This window comes from Lupinus angustifolius, chromosome LG04 (assembly GCF_001865875.1).
Source record: "Lupinus angustifolius cultivar Tanjil chromosome LG04, LupAngTanjil_v1.0, whole genome shotgun sequence".
In the NCBI taxonomy this organism is placed as follows: domain Eukaryota; kingdom Viridiplantae; phylum Streptophyta; class Magnoliopsida; order Fabales; family Fabaceae; genus Lupinus; species Lupinus angustifolius.
In genome coordinates, this window is record NC_032012.1 from 18,278,782 (window position 1) to 18,293,824 (window position 15,043).

Consider the following 15,043-nt stretch of genomic DNA (forward strand, 5'->3'; position numbering starts at 1 on the left):
TCACTAGTACAACCCTCTCAACAAGCCAGCCAAAGCCACCCACACAACCCCATCCCCGCTGCACCCACTACCCAACAACTCCTCCAAATGGTCCAAACTCAAGGCCAGGTTATCTAACAACAAGCCCAACTAATAGTCGAGCTTCTCCAACATAAACTCGATCCCAACCATGAACCCTCACAAGCAATTGTCGATGAGCACTCCGCAGAGTCCGCGCTAAGCTTCCAGGCTAATAGCTCCCCCAAACACCAAAACCACTCAACTAACCCATCCATAGCTCCTCACGAGCAAGACACCCTTACACTGAAACAATCATTTTCTCACCACTTCCTAAACATCTTACCCGCCCAAACAACATCAACCAATATGGTGGGACAAGTGACCCGCATGATCACATAGATGCCTTTGAAGCCTCAATGCTATTCCATGGGGCGACTGACCCCATCATGTGCCGAATCTTTCCCCTCACTCTGAAATGCGTTGCCTTGTAGTAGTTTACATGACTCGCACCAAACAACATTGACCAATGGGCTACTCTCGCCATTCAACATCCGGTTCGCAGCAAGTAAAGAGCAACCCCTCTCTTCCTACACACTATCTGGTATACGACAGGAAACACATGAACCCCTCCGAGCATATCTAGACTGATTCAACTCGGAGGCCATGAAAGTACGTACCCTGAGCCCGGGGATGGCAGTGCATATCTTGGTAATCGGATTGTAGGACGACCTCTTCAGACAAGAATTGGCTAAATATTCAGACCTCACAATGGGAGAACTCTGATCCAAAGCCCAACAATTCATTAACCTAGAAGAAACCCATCCTAACCGCCCATCGTCTGAGCATAGAGAATATCAACTCCCATCATGGGAAGCCAAACGACCAAAAACACATGAACACCTTGAGATGATCCACCTCAACAGCCCAAAAAACCCAAGTACACCTCCTACACCCCACTCAATGCTAGTCACAACAAAATATTGCAAGAAGTTATGGCCATCCATTTAGTCCAGCTACCCAAACCCAACCCGGGTAGAAAGGTGGGGACCTAGGACCGCTCCAAATATTGTGATTTCCACACCTTCTTTGGACACGTAATAAAAGAGTATACACAACCGAGGGACACTATTGAAGACCAAATCCAAGCTAGGCACCTCCGACAATTTATCACTCAGGCCCGCCAAGGGCGGTCACCCCCTCTGCATCGATCCAATCCTCCTTGGGGACATCCCCCAAAAAGCTCAACATGAACGTCCTCCGAACAGAGACCGAGGAGACCACTACCGCTCCAACAATACGCGACAACAAATTCTGGTGGATATCAACATAATATCTAGAAGATTTGCCGCTAGTGGTACATCCAGGGAACACATAAAAGGTTCGTCCGAGAAGTCATGCAATCAACTGTTCGGCACCCCCACCAATATCAAGATCATCAGGCAGCACCCCCGATCTCTTTCGATGATCATGATTATGAAGCCATCGTCCATGGTTATAACGATCCCCTCGTCATCACCGCCAAAATGAAAAATAAGAAGGTGTGGCGCTTATTTGTCGACAAGGACAGTTCGGCAGATATCATGTTTCAAGATTTATTCACAAAGATGAAACTCAAAGATAAGGATTTATTACCCTATGATGGCAGGTCGTTGGTTTTAGTGGGCAAGGGATCACCCCATGAGGTTACGTTGATATATGGCTTATTGTTGGAGAGCAACCATTAACCTGGATAATCCAAGCTAAATTCCTGGCTATTGATTGTGTCTCGGCCTACAATGCCATCCTCGGGCGACCAACCTTAAACCATCTTGAAGCAATAGTCTCCACTCCACATTTATGCATGATATTTACGTCATCTGACCTCCAGGTATGTACGGTTAATGGAGAAAACAGAGCGCAAGGAGTTGTTCTCAAATGAGCCTACGCCCGAGCCACACCTCAGTCCAGTCACCTCCCTCACAGAAAAGACAACGGGGCGTGCACCTGGTAGAATTGGATGCCAGAACGGATGAGGGAGAACTATGCCCTCAGCCAGATGAGGAGAAAATATCCCTTCAGCTCAATCCCTCAAAGGAAAATCTTGTATATATTGGCAACACTCTTGACAAATCTCAAAAATCCAAGTTAGTCGAACGCTTGGAAGCCAACAAAGATCTTTTTGCTTAGTCCGCTGCAAACATGCCAGGAATTAACCCCTCGGTCGCCTGTCACCGGCTCACAACAAACCCTGGGGCAAAGCCAGTGGCCCAAAAAAAAAGAAAGATGGGCGCCGAGAGGTGGCTGATGTTACTCTAAAAATCTCTAAGCTACTCGAAGCATGATTCCTCCAAGACATTGCATATACCACCTGGCTGTCAAACGTCGTGTTGGTCAAGAAACCATCTGGGAAATGGTAGATGTGTGTGGATTATAAAGACTTCAACGAAGTATGTCCAAAAGATCCATTTCCACTTCTGAACATTGACCGTCTTGTCAACAACTCCTCCGGGTACCAATTTTTATCATTCATGGATGCTTATTTCGGGTATAATCAGATACCCATGTACTCGCCAGATCAGGAAAAAACCGCTTTCATCACACCCAAGGCGGCTTACTGCTACACAATTTTGCCCTTCGGCTTGAAAAACGCAGGGGCTACATACCAAAGAATGATGAACACCATTTTTGGGGATCAGATTGGGAAGAACATGGAGGTCTATATGAACAATATGATTGCCAAGAGTTTACCGACGGAAGATCATGTAACCATCTTGAGGGTTATCTTTAGCCGGCTGCGTAAGTTCAATATGTGCCTCAACCTAGACAAATGTACATTCTGGGTCAAAGCCGACAAGTTCTTGGCATTTTTGTTAACCTGTCGGGGTATCGAGGCCAACCCGGGAAAATGTCAGGCAGTTATAGACATGTGTAGTCCGAAATCAATCAAAGAGGTCCAACAAATTAATGGACGATTAACGACATTGGCCAGATTCCTCCCTACATCTGCAAAACACCCCCGACTCTTCCAACTCCTCAAAAAGAGCAACAAGTTTGCTTTATCAGACGCTTGTGAAGAAGCTTTCCAGACTTTCAAACAATATTTGGCTACTTCGCCCATGCTTTCTAAGCCTGCACCTGTTGAGACATTGTACGTCTACTTAGTAGTAACAGACAAGGTCGTGGCAACCGCTCTAATCAGAGAGAGTGAAGAAGGTCAACACCCGATATACTTCACCAGTAAGGCATAGCAAGGCCCAAAGCTCAAGTATCAAAAGTTGGAAAAGGACGTCTGGACCCTCTTGATGGCAACAAGATGGCTACAACAGTATTTTCAATCCCACCCTATGGTGGTAAGAACCAATCATACTATTCGCCAAATTTTGTACAAGCATGAGCTAGCCGAGCGTATGATCTCCTAGTCTATTGAACTGTCGCAATTTGATATACGGTATGAACTCAGAACAACTATCAAGAGTCAAGTCATGTCCAACTTTGTTGCCGAATTGACTGCACAACCAGGTAATTTTGAACAAGTATGGACAATCTATGTCGACGGTTCATCCAATCCTCGGGGCAGTGGAGCAGGGAACTTGTTAAACAATGGCCAAGGGGTGATCATCGAGCACTCATTCACTTTCACCTTTCCTACATCAAACAATCAAGCAGAATATGAAGCATGCATTGTCAGTCTACAGTTTACGAGAGAAATTGGGGCGGAAAAGGTCTTCGTATGCACTGATTCTCAACTTGCAATCTCTCAAATTACGGGTGCCTACCAGACAAAATATGTGTTACTTGGAAAATACCTTGCCAAGGTTACAGAACTGATGGCCAAATTCGAAACAACCTCCATTTAACACGTCCTAAGGGAGTAGGATATCTTGGCAGACATTCTATCCAAATTAGCAAGCACAAAGAGCCCGGGTAACAATAGATCAATAGTTCAAGGGCCGATCATGCAACCTAGTGTCATGACCATCTAGCAAGCACAAATCCTAGATGACTGGTCCGACCCAATCATCAGATACCTAACCAATGGCGACTTGCCGGTGGAACAGAAGGATAGGCAAAGGTTCCTCAGACACAGTTCATGGTTCACCATAGTATAAGGTTGCTTGTATCGTCGGGGCTTTTCTACTCCAATGCTTAAATGTCTCGACCCCGATAGGGCTCAGTATGTCCTCCAAGAAATCCACGAAGGAAATAGTGGTCATCATCTCGGCGCAGCGTCACTAACCAAGAAAGTGCTATGAGCCATATATTACTGGCTGGCCATGGAAAATGATGCCTCCGAGTTCACCAAGAAATGTGTGTCTTGCCAGTTGTTTGCTGACCTAAACAAGGCCCTGCCTGTAGAGCTAGCAATAACAATGACCCCATGGCCATTTTGCATATGGGTTATGGACATTCTAGGACCATTTCCATCAGCAATCGAATAGCTTAAATTATTGATAGTGGCAATTCATTACTTCACTAAGTGGATCGAAGTTGAGCCATATCCAGTATCATGGCAGCCAACATTCGAAAATTTACTTGGAGAAATATTACAACATGGTTCGGGATACCGCCGCAATTGTCACTAACAACGGGACTCAATTTTCCAACCGAAAGTTCGGGAAGAAATTATTGGGCCTTCACATCAAGTAACACTTCACTTCAATTGAGGACCCTCAGACGAATGGTCAGACAGAAGCAGCTAACAAAGTCCTCCTGTAAGGGATAAAAAGAAGACCGGAACAATACCTCAGACGAATCGGGGAGCCCACCTGGCAAACAATACACTTTGATTGAAGCCGCCAACTCAACTATCTTGAGACACAATTTGGACTGGATACAAGAAAAGAGGAACCGAGCCAAAATCAAGGAAACCACCATCAAAAGAAGGACCACTGAAAAGTACAACAGAACATTGGTGCCGCGAGACTTTGAAGCAGGCAGTTTAGTGCTTATGAGGGCTGATATTGGAAAAACAAAAGGCAAGCTAGTACCAAATTGGGAAGAACCCTACCGAGTAACTAATAAAACCAGAAAAGGGGCCTATAAGCTCGAAGACCTAGAAGGGAAAGAGATCTCCCATACTTGGAACACAACAAACCTTCGACAGTTTTTTGCTTAAAAATGTAAATTCTGGCCTCCAGACCTATTAGCTACTGAACAAATGATGCAACCAAGTCCAATCTATACGATAACAAGTATTATTCAAAGACGTTTTTACAAACAATAGATGGTCACCGACAACATGCCCCTTAGAGGCGTGGGCCAGTGCCCCTTTGATGGCGGTTCAACCAACAAACCCAAGATAGGACCAAGTCCCCTTGGTCACTAATAATATGCCCCTCAGTGGCGTGGACCAGTCCCACTCTGATGGTGGTTCAACCGACAAACCCAATCCGGGACCAAGTCCTTTTGGTCGCCAATATTATGCCCCTTAGAGGCGTGGGCATGTCCCCCTCTGATGACGGTTCAATCTGCAAACCCAAGACAGGACCAAATCCCCTTGGTCACCAATAATATTCCCCTTAGAGGCGTGGGCTAGTCCCCCTCTGATGACGGTTAAACCTACAAACCCAAGCCTAGACCAAGTCCCCTTGGCCGTCAGTAATATGCCCCTCAGAGATGTGGGCTAGTCCCACTTTGATTGCGGGTTCAACCTCCGAATCCAAGCTTGGACCAAGCCCTCTTGGTCGCCAACAGTACACAATCCCCATTTGGCGACGACCAACATTCAATATTGCTTGTTTTAAGAACCTGTGCACTTATTACTTAATGATTATTCAACATTCTCATTCAAGTTCAATAACGGTTAACTGGGAAATTATTACTTAACGATTATTCAACACTTTCATCCAAGTTCAATTACGGTTAACTGAACATTTATTACTTAATGATTATTCAACATTCTCATTCAAGTTCAATAACGGTTAACCGAACACTTATTACTTAATGATTATTCAACATTCTCATTCAAGTTCAATTACAGTTAACCGACCAATTATCACTTAATGATTATTCAACATTCTCATTCAACTTCAATAACGGTTAACCGAACATTTATTACTTAATGATTATTCAATATTCTCATTCAAGGTCAATTATGGTTAACCGAGCACTTATCACTTAATGATTATTCAATATTCTCATTCAAGTTCAATAATGGTTAGCTGAACATTTACTACTTGAGGATTATTCAATATTATCGTTCAGTTTAATAATGGAGATCTGATCAACTATCACTTTGACACCAGTTAGATTCAAAACCATATGTTACCGATTATTCAGATGATTAATTATCTAATTGATTAGCCAATTCAATTGTTTCAATCAACAAAATACAGAAACAAGGACCTTCGTTGATAGAAAAGAAAGTACAAAAGACAAAAACAAAACAAGAAACAAAAAACTAAAACTAATCTCCCCCACCGCCTCTGGTCGGAATTGAAAGGGCAACATGACCTTTGTCTTCATCCATGACGAGCCCACCCTCGAGGGTAACCCGTGTATCTATCTTGGTCTAGGACCAGTTAGCATCAGGATAAACCAAATCGACCTGGACAAAGGCATTATCCTAGCCGGCATTAGCCGCCCCATCAACATCGTCCTCCAGCTTTAGATAGACAGCCCTGAGGTCATCCAACTCCTTCTGCATCTGGGCATTCTCAACCTCTGAAGCCTTTAACTTGTCCTAAAGCTGAAGCCTCTAATCTTCACTCCATTGAAGACGATCAACTAGAGAGTGTGCTTCCCGTTTAGCGGCACCCACATCTACCTTGGCCAACATCTCAACTTCCCGAGCATCCTTCAACTGTAGGGACATTGTAGAGAGTTGCTCAACAGCCTAAAGGTTTTGGGCCTCAAGGTTCTTCACAACATCGGTGTGCTTCTCCTTCAGTTCATGAAGCTCACCCGAGTGAAGTTATTGCAGATGGGCTACAGCATTCTCCCTGACCCGGGTGGCGAGTACCCCCTCCCCTTCAAGATACTTGGAGACTGAAGCCACCACGACCCCTGCCTCACAAGTCCTCCGTAGCATATCCACAAGAGGAACCCCATCCACAACATTCTTCACCGCCGGATTGACTACACCCTCGTCAATGGCCTTCGAAATGTTATAAGTAGTCTTCAGTCGCAGAGGAGCATATTTACCCTTGCCAGAAGACCTACACGACCTCTCCCGCTGCCCTCCACCAAAGCTGCCTCAGGAGAGCTAGTAGGCTCAGCAGTCAGGTCAATAGATTGACTGAAGGTAGACTTAGGGAGCGCAACCGTCATGGGAGTTGACCGATCTACTGTTGCCCCCTTTGAACCACTGGCCTGACCAATTTCTCTTGGAGGAGTAGAAGGGGGACCCTCAACTCGGGCAGGTAAACTCGGCCTGAGACGTTTGTTGCTTTCCACATCCCTCCTCTTAGAAGCTGCCCACTTTAGAAGCCTGCTCCAATCTGCCTGATCCCCCATGGCCGCAGCTGAAAGAAATAAACCAAGAAGGTCAGATAAATGCCATAAAATAAAGTCGGAGACATAGGTAACCAGATGCATACCGACTGCTTCTTCGAAAATTTGATCGCCTTGAACTAGCTTATAACAAGGGATTGGTCGCCCCTTCTCAACCCAAGCTAGCATCTCATCTACCATCCTCTTCTCTTGATCATCCAACTGATCATACAAGAAGCCAAAGGAGTCGGCAGACCTTTGATGAATACCCTCGTTCCAAGAGAAGGAAAAAATGGGACATTGTTAGGGCCATACGCCCAAGTATAACACATCCCCGGGCTTCGATGCGAAAGAAATTGTACTTCCAATTCTTCACAGAACCCTCAAAAGGAAGAAATAAAGCCCGTTCATTCCGAGATTGAAGGGATGTCCACCCACGGTATCCAGCTCGATCCTCGTCTTTGTTAGAATGTTGAGTCACTCGGAACATCCAGAAGAACAGCCGGAGCGTGCAAGGTCGTTCCATGACCCCACAAAAAAGTTTAAACGTCGGATGAGTCCCCAAGAATTGGGGTGCAGCTGAGAGGGGGCTACCTAGAGATGATGCACCACCTCCATGTACCACCTTTCGGAGGGGATTTTCAACCCTGTCCATCGACAGACCTGCTCATACATGTAAAAACACCACCTATTCTTAGTCTCGAAGAAAATATCCCGACAAACTCGCTCCTGGGCAATAGGAGGGTACCATTGGATATCGTTAGTTGGACGTGGCAGCACATCCACGACTGGGCGTTCATCCGTTGGAAAGTAAGATAGGATCCCCCTAACCTCCTAATCAACCTACCAGTAGCGACCATCATTACCCGCCATGTCCTTCGGAATGTCAAATTGCTCGGCCTGGTTAGTAAAATTTTGACCCATGATAGACCTGTCATCAGAAGAAGGTTCAGAATCCGAACTGGATATACCATCCAAGACCGAACGCCACTTCTCTGAGAAAGTCGCCCGATCAATTAGGACAACCTCATTGCCAGTCTCCTTTCTCAGCTCATTCCACAAGGCCGACAAGGACAATTGGTCAAGTCGCCTTCAGATAGGATGACTACTGCCCGAAGCAGCAACGTTTTGGGCTCGTTGGCAGCGACAACGGGTTATGTTAATAAAGATGGGTGGAGGTCCAGACAGGATCCTCATCTGGGCTTGAATCCCCGCTTAATAGTACCATGATTGGTTAAAATTATTATTAAAAAAAGGAGGAAAAGGAGTTGCCGAATTAATAGGAATAAAAGACTCTAAAAGAATAAGAACGATCAGTTCAAGCGAAATGCGTGCTCGACAGAAGATAATTTTGCAGAAAAGGCAAAGTACAGAAGAATGAAGGAAATAACCCCTATTTATATGGAAAGACCCAAGGCCTCAACCCAAAACACACATCCACCCGTTAAAAAACACTAAAGGACAATCTAACAGTGACATAAAAATCTAGATGATAGAACCGAAACGAACAGACACGTCGATCTATCAATCCAGGCTCAAATGAAAGACCAAGCATCCCCCACGTTTCTGACGAAAACCCTTAGCCATCATGAACTACCCCTATACCTACCTAATAGACCTACCCCTATTCCGTTGGGCCAAATTAGAATGGTCCAAGTCTACCAGCCCGATCATCACTAACCAACCAAATAGATTAGGGGCAACTCTTCCAGCTCGGTAATACCCGGGCTATCCCCTTACCCTGAGAATTGTTCCAGTCCGGTCATACCCGGGCTACCCCCTTACCCTGAAAACTGTTCCAACTCGGTTATACACATGTCATCCCCCACCAGCCCCAAAGAGTATACCAGTCCGGTCATTTTTGACCAACCTAATAGACTGGGGCAACTGTTCCAGCCCGATCATAACCGAGCTGTCCCCCTTCTACTCCGAGTATCCTATGCAACATTCTTTATGTCCCTGTTACTCGCATAAGATGGGTCCACTAGTGGCAGATGTCATAAATGCTTCCGGCGCAACATTAATGTCTCTGACATGCTATTTAATGCACCTTTGGTATGTTATTTAATGTATCTTTGACATGTCATTTAGTGCGCCACTGACTCGCCACCAATGTCAAACAAAAAATCGTCTGTCATGTCATCTGCACATTCTACCCGCCCCTGACAATTCGACAAAAATAGATCTGCAGGATAAGCAAGGACGACTAGAGTACATTCCCCGTACATGTTAAATGTTGGCCAATAACCAGATATCATCTCAGAATTTCCTATACTCTATAAATAGAAGAGACTACACAAGGAGTATAATCAATTCTCATTCCCTCATTTATTGCTCTAACTTCTCTCTTACTTGCTGCATTTATCTCTCTAGAATATTCAACTGACTTGATCGTCAGATAAACTTTTCAGGTACCTCCCCTAGCGGGTCGAGACGACATTCTGACCAAATCTTTTGATCCTTCATACTTTACCGGACATTCATCACTGACAATTCTACATCAACTATCGACCATTCCCTTCTAATACAAAAGAATATTTCCCACGTACGGAATTGTTCCCATAGTTATCTCAAATTTCAACAACAAAATTACAATCTATATCATTCGGTTCAAAATGAAAAGATTTATAAATTTACATTAATTTTTTTCTAAAATTGTGCCATTAAAAAGAAAAGCGTTTTAAACTTAAAAAACTATAATAAAAAAAACAACCCATGAAACAATTTGTAAAAATAATAATTTAGAGCATGATTTAAATTCATTTGTTATGCCCCGTTTTAATATCCAAAACATCAAAAGCTATAGAGTTGTATAGCAATGCTCAAAATAAAAAATGGTTGTGCTATGGGGTAGGCCCCACATAGTTCTTTGTTCGTTATTTTGCGCCAAAACCGTGGGAATAGCACTCTTCACTTCGGAATAGCTCACCGACAAAAACATTTTGTACCCTTTGTGATCAAAGACCAAAAGCTCCATTTTTTGCCACGAATATCGTAGTACACGCTTTCATGGCGGTTGATCATACCAAAGGTTTCTTTTTTTCAGAATCATTCCTTTTGAGATTTCTTCAATGACCCATTTCAGTATGCATTCTCACCTTTCATGGGTCTTACTTTGATTTTGGCCTTTTAATTCGTTGTTTTGTCTATGATTTTGATTTTATGGGTTTTTGTGCCCATGTTATTGTTATGGTTGGCTACTGTGTCTTGATCATGTTTTCTTTTAATCTTGTTCATTATCCATTTGGGAAATTGTATTGTTTTTATTCTCTTTTATGTTTCTAAAATTGTGTTTTTTTGGTGGGGCTTGGTTCTGAATATAAATCAAAAATTGATTAGCAATGTTTTATTATAATATTTTTCTTATTTTCAATGCTTTTACTTTCATTAGTGAACCTGCTCAAGTGAAAGCTATAAGATACTATGAAGCATGGACACTTCAAAGAGTAGTGTTATATGCACACCAAGGATTGAAACCAAGTATTGACACCATCCTTTTAAAGGAAGAAAAATGAGAGAAACCCAAATGTCAAATCTTGTCATTTTCCTTTTTCATTGTGTTTTACAACTTCTTACATCTACTTTTTTAGCTTGTATATCGTTATAGATGGAACTGTTGATATAACTAGTTTTCTACTTTATTAACTCTATATATTAATTTTGCAACATATATCATAGCTGGGTTTTGTGTTACAATTTTTAAAATTTTAGACTTCATTTGTTTGCGTCATGTTGTATCATTGCTTTGTTTCTGTGTGTCCTGTTCCTACACGCATTAATGAAGTATAACTCATATTCTCTTCGATGCTATAATTGGTTTCTAACAAGTAATATATTTCAAGATTGCTAGGATTCATGTGACAATGGATACAAAGACAAAGAGCATAAATGATGTTGAGATTGATGATGAAGGAAAGGACTTAGTTCTAGCTACTTTGATTGCGAATGGGGATGATCTTAGTCCTCTTGTCAGGCATGCCTTCGAAATGGGGCGGCTGGAGGGGCTTCTTTGCCAGCTCAATTATGTAGTCAAGAAAAAGGAAGCTGAAATTGAGGAGATGTGCAAGATGCACTATGAGGAATTCATCCTTGCAGTTGATGAACTCTGCAGGGTGTCGGTTGATGATGAAGAGCTTAAGAGTGAACTCCAAAGTGACAATTTTAAATTGCAGCAAGTTGGCACCAACCTTCTTGTCAAGCTTGATGAGCTTCTTGGATCTTATTCTGTCAAGAAGAATTTCACTGAAGCTATAAAAATATCCAAGAACTGTATACAGGTGTTGGAGCTTTGTGTCAAGTGCAACAATCACATCTCTGAAGGCCAGTTTTATCCTGCACTGAAAAATGTGGATTTACTTGAGAAGAGTTACATGGAAAATGTTCCTGCCAGGGCTCTCAAAAAGGTGATCGAGAAAATAATTCCTTTCATAAAATTGCACATCGTGAAGAAAGTATGCAGTCAGGTTAACGAATGGATGGTCCACATACGGAGTTCTTGTAAGCATATTGGACAAACAACAATTGGTCATGTTGTGTCCATTTGTCAGAGGGACGAGGAAATGTTAGAAAGGAAGAGAAAGGTCGATGAACAAAGTACTCCAGTAATAGAGGATCAAGCCTATACTTTGGATGTTGTACATGTTGACGAAGATTCTGCCATGAAGTTTGACCTCACACCTCTTTATCGTGCTTGTCATATTCATAGTTGTATGGGGATCTTAGAGCAGTTTCATGATTATTACTATAAGAATAGTTTCATGATTATCACCATCTGCTTCTTTTGGGTGAATATCAAAAACAAACTATTGATGTTCTGAACAGTGACTCATATGAGCAGATGGTGATAAAAAAAGACATTGATTATGAGAATGTTGTTCTGGCATTTAGTCTTCAAACTTCAGATATTATGCTTGTTTTTCCATATATTGCATCATTCTCCTCCATGGTACCGGATGTTTGTCGCAGTGTGAGATCCTTCATCAAAGGCTTTGTTGATTACTTGTCTTATGGTGTACGTACAGGTTACTTCGATGTCATGAGGAAGTATTTGGACAAGTTCCTGATTGAAGTAGTGAATGAAACATTACTTGATATAATCAATAGTGGAAATATAGTGTGTCTCAAGCCATGTAGATTGTTGTAAACATAGCTGCTCTTGAAAGAGCTTGTGACTTTTTCATTCGACATGCAGCTCAACAATGTCATATCGCAGTTCGATCAGTTGAGAAGCCTCAAGCTTCTTTAACCGCAAAGGTGTTACTGAATACTTCAAGGGACGTGGCTTATATTACTCTGCTGAGTTTGGTAAACAATAAAATAGACTAGTACATGATTGTTACAGAAAGTGTTAATTAGACTTCGGAGGAGACAAAGCAGAATGGAAGTGACTACATGAACGAAGTGATATTTTACCTTGATTCTCTTATGCCCACAGCGCAACAAATTTTACCCTTGGATGCTATGTACAAAGTTGGGTTTGGTGCACTTGAGCATATTTCCAATAAATTTGTGGTTGTTTTCCTCAGTGATAGCATCAAAAGGTTCAATGCAAATGTTGTCATTAGTATCAATGGCGATCTTAAGATGTTAGAGAATTGTGCCGATGACAGGTTCTATTCTTCTGGATTAGGTGAAATTTACAAGGAAAGTTTTAAAAGTTGTTTGATAGAAGCACGACAATTGATTAATCTTTTGTCGAGTAGTCAACCTGAGAACTTCATGAATCCTGTTATAAGGGAGAAAAATTACTATGCATTGGATTATAAGAAGGTGGCTAGCATTTGTGAAAAATTCAAGGATGCTCCATATGGGATCTTTGGGAGCCTTTCGAATAAAAATACGAAGCAAAGTGCTAAAAAGAAATCCATGGATGTGCTCAAAAAGTGACTTAAGGATTTCAACTGATGAGAATTGGAAAAAGTTTCTTTCATTTGAAGTTGGGTATAATAATTGTAGTGTTCTAGTGTGGATGTTTAACTTCAGAATTGATAGTGTTTCTATATTGTTCTGACTCATTTTCATATAATAAAAGAATCGTTTCCATCTTTATTCTGTTTCATTTCAGTGAACATGTCAAAGCACATTGCTTTGCCATGCTTACACACACAAAAGTGTTGAGGTTTCTCATCTGCGATTATTTCATTGTCACAACACCATTCAGCTCTTGGATCAAGAGGATGCTTTGAGAAACAGTAATGATCTCTACGCATTAGTTTCTCACGATCAATCTTACAAGTTCAGTGGTGTACTTGAATCACTTAAACAAGCTAAGGTATCCATACAAAAGAAGCTCAATATGTTGCCACTAGTAAAGACCGGATATACTAGTAAAACCATGAACCCCTCAGTTTTTGTTAGTAAAAGTGAGGATAGATTTGTCATTCATGTTGGATGTCCTGGCCTTTTCAGATTACCAACAGATTTTTATGATGAAGCAACTTCTAGATCCAATGTTGATGGTTTTACCATAGTCACCTAATACGCAGTTCTCTTTGGTACGGGTATGAGTACAAAGTACACGGTAAGCTACCCCTGTCAAATACCAATTTCGATTCTCTACGAAAATGAGATAATTGTGTTTCAATGGGTTTTACTTCTGGATTTAGCTCAAACTTCTATGTAGACAGCATCATATCTAAAACTTACCCCCACTCTGGCAAAATGCTGAACTTGCCTGCAAATAATCAACCTTTTGCCACCCAGTACTTGGAAAATGAGTCAAAATTTGATTCTAAAATATTCCCTCTTGGTCCTTTCTTGAATGGAGGCTTATTACCCTCTTCAGGGAAATACATGCATCCCAATACTCTATTCAAGTAGGCACATTTGGGGTTCCTCTTGCATATAATTTCTCATTTCATGAAAGTGATCATTTAAAATCAAACATGTATATAAATTCCATAGTTTGCTTGCAGCTTCACCAATGATGTTATGGTTTATTGCCATGTACCTTCAATGTGATTCTCTATATTCTATTTAGTGGTGTTTTTTTTGGTATAACATATAACCAAGGGGATGTAAGTCTGGAATCCCTTTCCCTTTTGGGATGTATAGTTATCTCATCCAATAAATATTACAATATATAGTCAAACCTTTGATTTTTGGTGACTTACAGAATTTATGTATAAATTTATTGATAATGTCAAACTTTGAGAATGACATTAATAATCCATGTTCGTATTACAAACGGGTGGCTGGTTTAATTGATTCATGTTTATTTAATTGATTTTAAATACATTTTCCTTTCGTAAATTAAATTGATTTTATTTCATTTTGAATAATTATAAACCCTTCTACAAGAAAGTATATACTCTTTTAATATTCTAGATGTCGAATTCATTTACTTCTCTTCAATATTTTATTTAATATCAGGAAAATATGGTAAGAAGATTTTACAAAACACTTTATTTTTTAAAACTTTTAATCTGATTATGTCATTTTATTCTAAAATGGTGTGTACTTGTATTTTCCTTGAATGAATATTATCTTAATCAATGGATAAGAATATACTTATGATTCTGTGGTTTTGGCTATCATCAAAACTTTGGTCATCCCTTTTGACAAAGTCCCCATCGAGAAGTAATTATACACATTCCCTTAAAAACTTGTGGTAAGATAAGTTATCTCCTTGTAT

General features: G+C 41.4%; 1 pseudogene; it reads left to right on the forward strand.

Annotated features, from left to right (window-relative positions):
- LOC109344862 lies at positions 11,155-13,314 on the forward strand (annotated as a pseudogene).